Source organism: Mya arenaria, chromosome 6 (assembly GCF_026914265.1).
Source record: "Mya arenaria isolate MELC-2E11 chromosome 6, ASM2691426v1".
NCBI classification, from domain to species: domain Eukaryota; kingdom Metazoa; phylum Mollusca; class Bivalvia; order Myida; family Myidae; genus Mya; species Mya arenaria.
Window position 1 is genome coordinate 19,729,361 of NC_069127.1, and position 7,673 is coordinate 19,737,033.

Consider the following 7,673-nt stretch of genomic DNA (forward strand, 5'->3'; position numbering starts at 1 on the left):
TCTGATCCGTTCGGAAACTTTTTAAGTTCAGTCCGAAAGCAAAGACTCATTCTTCTTCGTGATAAAAGTCAAAGTGTCTTGCAATAAACATTGTATGTACATAATTTAATAAAGAACCTGACATTTAGAGCAAAATTAAGACAAATTACATGTTTCCCTATATCAATTTTAACGTGACACTGCCAATGAGCATGAGTGAAATAACAAAAAAAAAACGCAACTCGAACTGTCAGATGTGTCACTTGCAATGACGAAATTTTCGTTTGAGATAATGCAATTGACAGGAATTCAATTCAAATAAAACAAAATAAAACTAAAATGTCATCCTACCTATAAATCATAAGAAAATTTATGCAACTACAAACAGTAAACTGTTAAATCGATACTCCACTTTCTTCTTATTTTTTAGCGACCTCTGTCGGAAGTTTTGTTGTCGGTGTCGATATTTTTCTATCTGTATAATTCGCAAATAATTTAGTTTGAAAGCCGGTCTCCTAATATTCCCAATTAACAGATTACTAGAAGCCGATTTTCAAGTCAAGTCAAGTCAATATTTTATTGGCAAATACATTAAATTTATTCATTTTCATAACACTGAACAAGCAAGAATGGTTGTGAAATTTAAAATAAGTCATCATTATATTAGAGAGAAAAGTACAAACTAAATTTTAATTGGTTGCAAGTATCACCGTTAAAATTAAGCTTATCATCATTTAAATATTTTATCAACATGAAAGTTATTATCCTCGCCGTTTAAAAGCTTGATATAAATAAGTTTCTTTAAAGATATTTGCATTTGTTGTTGACAATAATGTTACAAATTTTGACAAACATTTACACTTAAGTAACGATACAATGGACATGTAGGTAGGAAGTGGTATTCATTTTCAACACTGTTCATATTGCATTGAGTTCATATTTCTATATCTACCCTTTTCTATCAATAAAGTATGTACTGAACATTTCCAGAATATAACTGTTTAGAACAGTGTGATGCAGTGCATAAAATTGCATTTCAATGCATGACTGCAATCATAGAAATAGTTGCTGTATGTCTGGTCGACCTAAGAATATATGTAAAGAAGCTTGATGTTACGTATGCAGCTTTGAACAAGAGACTGACGAATAAAAATACACATTTGAAGCACTATGATACACTTATGCTGTTTATATAAAGGTTCTATTTACATTCAACGAGGAACCACTTATATCTTTACCATTAATTGCTGCCATTACAAATCATCGACTGAGCTCGGTTGAATGAACCGGGACCCTTTGACCCAGAGTCTGGTATCATTAATGAACATGAGGTTAAAGTAATGATGTTATGTTAATGCAAAGTTATTGTATTATAATTTGTGTTTCATAATGCAACTTTCACTTTCTAACCAAACGTTGATATGTTAAAGGGACTTGCTCATGGTTTGTAGAATGCACTTTTTAGAAAAACAATATATTACGAAGTGTGGCAAAAGTGTCAACGCTAAAATACTGCCAGCTGGAACCCTTTAACAAATGTTGATATTCGCTCAAATATTGTCTATGAAGACCACAATTTTAAAAACCGTTAGTACAACCCTATTCAGCAAAAGCTTGTAGCATGATTGGTTGATTGATATTATCACGTGGTGTTTTCAAAGTATTTAATAAACGTTAAAATATATATCGGTTATTGTTTGAGTGCCCGTGGCCGAGTGGTGGAGGCTTCTGTTTTAGAATATTTTTCTTGACTGTGTCGGCGTAGGCTCGGTCCCTAATATATCCAGAATATATTTTTATACTTTACATGTAATTGTATTTTTTTGCAGTTTCGGTATCAAAAAGTAAAAAAGTTCACATTTTTAGATGCATTCCGGTAAAAGTACGTTTTGGTCCCAAAACATGGGCGAATCCCTTTAAAGCCGTTAACTTAAATTAATGCCAAAAGTCAAGTATTCATTTTTTACCAAAATTTATATATTTGTATGATATTCGATCGCAAAAGCTATCAATTTTGCATAACTTTGTCTATTAAAATATACAGAATAGAACAAAACAGAACATTTCTTATTGACTTGAACATGTAAATTTCGTCGTTATTATAATGAAATAGAGACATGAAAGGGCAATATTAATCAAATTGCATGACAATATCAGTTATATGTGAGCGTTCAATAAATATGTCAAACACATGGCATGGCAATAACTGGTATATGTGATAGAGCAATAAATATGTTATACTTACACAAGTTTTTCATTAAAAAACAGTTTAAAGCTTAACTTTATTTATTTTAAGAAATGAGGTAATGACAATGATAAGGCAATGCTTATTGCATAGTTGGATTACGTACAGTTCCACCATTATATCTTTCATGTTGTTACATGTAATGAATTGTCATATAACTGCTTTTGCCATGCCATGTGTTTGATATGATAAGATAAGATAAGATAAATTTTATTCCAATCATGGTTCATGTTATATGACATATAAATCACAGATTACATAATGTAGAAAATAAATTGAAACAGTAAGGCAACATATTTAGTAAATGCAAATAAGGCTTCATTTTGATTTTTTTAAACACAAATAACATAAGCTTATTTGGAAAATTAATAAGCATGTTTCCCATTTCCTTTTTATGCCTTAAAATCATGTAAATGCATTATTTAAATCCAGAGTTGATGTTTATATGTGATTATAACTTACAAATGGGAATCATGTTTACAATCAACGTGTATTGCCCTCTCGCATATAACTGCTTTTGCCATGCCATATGTTTGATATGTGTATTGCCCTCTCGCATATAACTGCTTTAACCATGCCATGTGTGTATTGCCCTCTCGCATACAACTGCTTTAACCATGCCATGTGTGTATTGCCCTCTCGCATTTAACTGCTTTTGCCATGCCATGTGTGTATTGCCCTCTCGCATATAACTGCTTTAACCATGCCATGTGTGTATTGCCCTCTCGCATATAACTGCTTTAACCATGCCATGTGTGTATTGCCCTCTCGCATATAACTGCTTTAACCATGCCATGTGTGTATTGCCCTCCCGCATATAACTGCTTTTGCCATGCCATGTGTGTATTGCCCTCTCGCATATAACTGCTTTTGCCATGCCATATGTTTGATATGTGTATTGCCCTCCCGCATATAACTGCTTTAACCATGCCATGTGTGTATTGCCCTCTCGCATATAACTGCTTTAACCATGCCATGTGTGTATTGCCCTCTCGCATTTAACTGCTTTTGCCATGCCATGTGTGTATTGCCCTCTCGCATATAACTGCTTTAACCATGCCATGTGTGTATTGCCCTCTCACATATAACTGCTTTTGCCATGGCATGTATGTATTGCCCTCTCGCATATAACTGCTTTTGCCATGCCATGTTTTTGATATGTGTATTGCCCTCCCGCATATAACTGCTTTAACCATGCCATGTGTGTATTGCCCTCTCGCATATAACTGCTTTAACCATGTCATGTGTGTATTGCCCCCTCACATATAACTGCTTTTGCCATGGCATGTGTGTATTGCCCTCTCGCATATAACTGCTTTTGCCATGCCATGTTTTTGATATGTGTATTGCCCTCCCGCATATAACTGCTTTAACCATGCCATGTGTGTATTGCCCTCTCGCATATAACTGCTTTTGCCATGCCATGTGTGTATTGCCCTCTCGCATATAACTGCTTTTGCCATGCAATGTTTTTGATATGTGTATTGCCCTCCCGCATATAACTGCTTTTGCCATGCCATGTGATTGATATGTGTATTGCCCTCCCGCATATAACTGCTTTAACCATGCCATGTGTGTATTGCCCTCTCGCATATAACTGCTTTTGCCATGCCATGTGTGTATTGCCCTCTCGCATATTACTGCTTTTGCCATGCCATGTTTTTGATATGTGTATTGCCCTCCCGCATATAACTGCTTTAACCATGCCATGTGTGTATTGCCCTCTCGCATATAACTACTTTTGCCATGCCATGTGTGTATTGCCCTCCCGCATATAACTGCTTTTGCCATGCCATGTTTTTGATATGTGTATTGCCCTCTCGCATATAACTGTTTTTGCCATGCCATGTGTTTGCCATGTCATGTGTTTGATATATTTATTGCCCTCCCGCATATAACTGTTTTTGCCATGCCATGTGTTTGCCATGCCATGTGTTTGATATCTTTATTGCCCTCCCGCATATAACTGCTTTTGCCATGCCATGTGTTTGCCATGCCATGTGTTTGATATATTTATTGCCCTCCCGCATATAACTGCTTTTGCCATGCCATGTGTTTGCCATGCCATGTGTTTGATATATTTATTGCCCTCCCGCATATAACTGCTTCTGCCATGCAATGTGTTTGATATGTGTATTGCCCTCCCGCATATAACTGCTTTTGCCATGCCATGTGATTGATATGTGTATTGCCATATCGCATATAACTGCTTTTGCCTAGCCATGTGATTGATTTGTGCATTTCCCTCGCATATAACTGCTTTTGCCATGCCATGTGTTTGCCATGCCATGTGTTTGATATATTTATTGCCCTCCCGCATATAACTGCTTTTGCCATGCAATGTGTTTGATATGTGTATTGCCCTCCCTCATATAACTGCTTTTGCCATGCCATGTTTTTGATATGTGTATTGCCCTCCCGCATATAACTGCTTTTGCCATGCCATGTGATTGATATGTGTATTGCCCTCTCGCATATAACTGCTTTTGCCATGCCATGTGATTGATATGTGTATTGCCATCTCGCATATAACTGCTTTTGCCATGCCATGTGATTGATATGTGTATTGCCCTCTCGCATATAACTGCTTTTACCATGCCATGTGTTTACCATGTCATGTGTTTGATATATTTATTGCCCTCCCGCATATAACTGCTTCTGCCATGCCATGTGTTTGATATTTGTATTTCCCTCTCACATATAACTGCTTCTGCCATGCCATGTGTTTGATATGTGTGTTACCCTCTCGCATATTATTGCTATTGCCATGCTATGTGTTTGATATGTGTATTGCCCTCTCTCATATTACTACTTCAACCATGCCATGTGTTTGATATGTGTATTGCCCTCTCGCACATGTCTGCGATTGCCATGTTATGTGATTGCCATGTAATGTGATTTACATGGTATGGTACTATGTAAAGGCTATAAGGACCACAAACTTTGTAAGCAAGTTGGTCATGATCAGCAGATGAAGCCTGTTCTTTTTTACGTCAGTGGGCAAAAAGTCAGGGTCATTTGACCTTATGCTGAAATTACGCAGTTTTCTACCAATGATTGAAAAACGCTCAGCCCTTGGGACTTCGAACTTGGACGGGGTTCTTCAAACATGAATAGCTCCCTAACTATTTTCAAGTCATTTGGTCAAAAGTCAAGGTCGTGGTGACAATGAGCTGAAAATCCGATGTAGTCGAATAACTGAATAATATCAATTATTAACATCAACTGTTTTTAGTTCCCTCTTCCCGAAGTATTCAGCTTCAGTGGTAACTGAACAACATTACAGAGCCATGAGCAAATAATAAATAAATAAATAATGAAATGGAAAGTTGGTCTAGCGCCACATCGCTGCATCAATATTATTACTTAATTACAAGTCTGTATGATTAACAAGCATAATAAAACAAGATCGATGACATCTGTTCCCTTTGTAGTAAACCTTCAATATCAATGAAAGAACTCAGTCAATGAACAAAATGTTTTACACACAAATTTCACTTTTGACTAATCGTTTTAATTACGTTACACAAGCATCCATTTAATCCAGACTTCATAAACCATTCTATATATAGAATCGGAAGAATTAAGTCGGTCAACGTAACAACAATATAGCTAGTTTTCATCTAGCCCGTCAAGAAAATACTTTTTCTTAAATATTGCATCCATATAGTATGTTTCTGTTGAAGAATATTCGTACAATACTGTTCATAGAATGAGACAAGCTTTTATATTTTAAAGGAATAAAGTTAACCCTATTTTAAGAATTCAAACATGCATTATGATAATCTTATTTGAAAAAAATATTTGATGCCATCTAAAAATTATTTTTCTGACAGAATAATACATGTTCAGTTACTTCAATTACCTATTGTTACTTTTGATTTAGGCCGAATTGGGCGTCCATGAGTATGTATTATATTATGATAACGATAATATGATGAAGGTATGAGATTGAAAGAAATATAAAACCATCAATAAATAACAGCAAGTTTAAAAGAAACAGTAAGGAAACAGACAGAATGATAGATAAAACTATATATATATATTACCTCATATTGAGAGATAATATATACATATATACATAACTATCGCATTGGGTGCCGAGGATGATATGTAATTAACATACTTTGATAAAACACTTAATTAACAATGTTTTTAAAGATCGGTAATACTTTCACTTGCCAACAAGTACTATACATCATAATGTCCCCTAGATGTATCCAATATGTGAAATCCTTTCTTGGAAGTATTCATATAAATATCATCAACAGAAAAGGGCTTCATTTGTCCCTACTAATTTGACTGCTTTTCTTGTTTTGTGTGTTGTTAGTGGTGTGCCGGGTTCTTCAAAGGTAGAATTTTCTCAGACCCTGAAGCAAAAGTCTCAATAAAACCTTGAATTAATTCATTTTTCTACATTAACTGTCTGACTTTGTTCATTTTTTAATGCACCAAAACAGTTTTCAATATCATCGATCTTTGGTGTCCTGCAAAACATTTTACAAAATTATTCTGGCTTTTGAATTCTCATGTTATTTTTTTCTGTGACCGATGATACCATTGTTTGCCTAATTTTTAGATGCTTTTTATAATCTTTTTTTTTGGCGTGTATTTTTTCTACTTCTATATTTCCCTTTTATATGCATTCACGCATTGAGATGTATTATTTTTGTGACAACACATGTGCCAATAAACCATTTTCCCATAGTATTATAGTTTTGTGTAAAACATGCATTTTCGCTACCTTAATGAGTTTCAAAAATAAATATTTCTGTTCGAACTTAAATCCCTAAAAATGTTTGTATCATTGCATCATGGTTACAATATATGTCTTTCATTGTTACCAATGTGGCTTCAAATATGTTGTTTACTTCCTTTGTTTATAGGCCGTTCGATTAGTCACCTGATAAAACTTGTTTTTAATGCTTTCAGATAATAGGAGGGTGATGAGAGAATGCCAAGTATGTCTGTGAATAGGATTTTTTTTAAAATATCTTCCAAGTCCAATTAGTTAATAAATAATTCACCATAGTATCTCCTTTGTGTATTTGGAACATGTTGATATTCCAACGTCGGTGTCATTACCAGACCGTAGCAGATGCGTGTATCCTAGAATTTACGCATATCCAATAACAGTTCACGAAACGATTCGACGTTTCATATGTAGATTTTCTAGCTGAATACATATCAAGGCCAAGTTGCGATCATTTCTGACAAAATCTAATTCTTGTCCAAATCTGAAGTTTAGCTCCCCAAACAACGCATAAACTGAACCCTATGAGTGAAAATGGTTTACTTTCTCTTCTATCTTTTGTAATATATCAGCATATACGTCATACCTATCATCCTTCCCTTTCTCCCTCTTTTGTATCTCTATCGCTCCACCCCCTTTCATTCCCCATATCCGTTTTACCCCAACCTTGTTCTTGTAATTACAAGCAACGCAACA

The 7,673-nt window shown here is 35.0% G+C and overlaps 1 protein-coding gene across 2 annotated transcripts in view; it reads right to left on the bottom strand.

Annotated features, from left to right (window-relative positions):
• LOC128237192 (uncharacterized) overlaps window positions 1-449 on the bottom strand; it is a 65,250-nt gene extending 64,801 nt beyond the window's left edge. For both annotated transcript variants that reach the window (XM_052952499.1, XM_052952498.1), the window contains exon 1: window positions 331-449. The gene's annotated coding sequence lies outside the window, so the exon portion shown is untranslated. The remainder of the gene's footprint in view (window positions 1-330) is intronic.
• Between the last annotated feature and the right edge of the window lie 7,224 nt (window positions 450-7,673).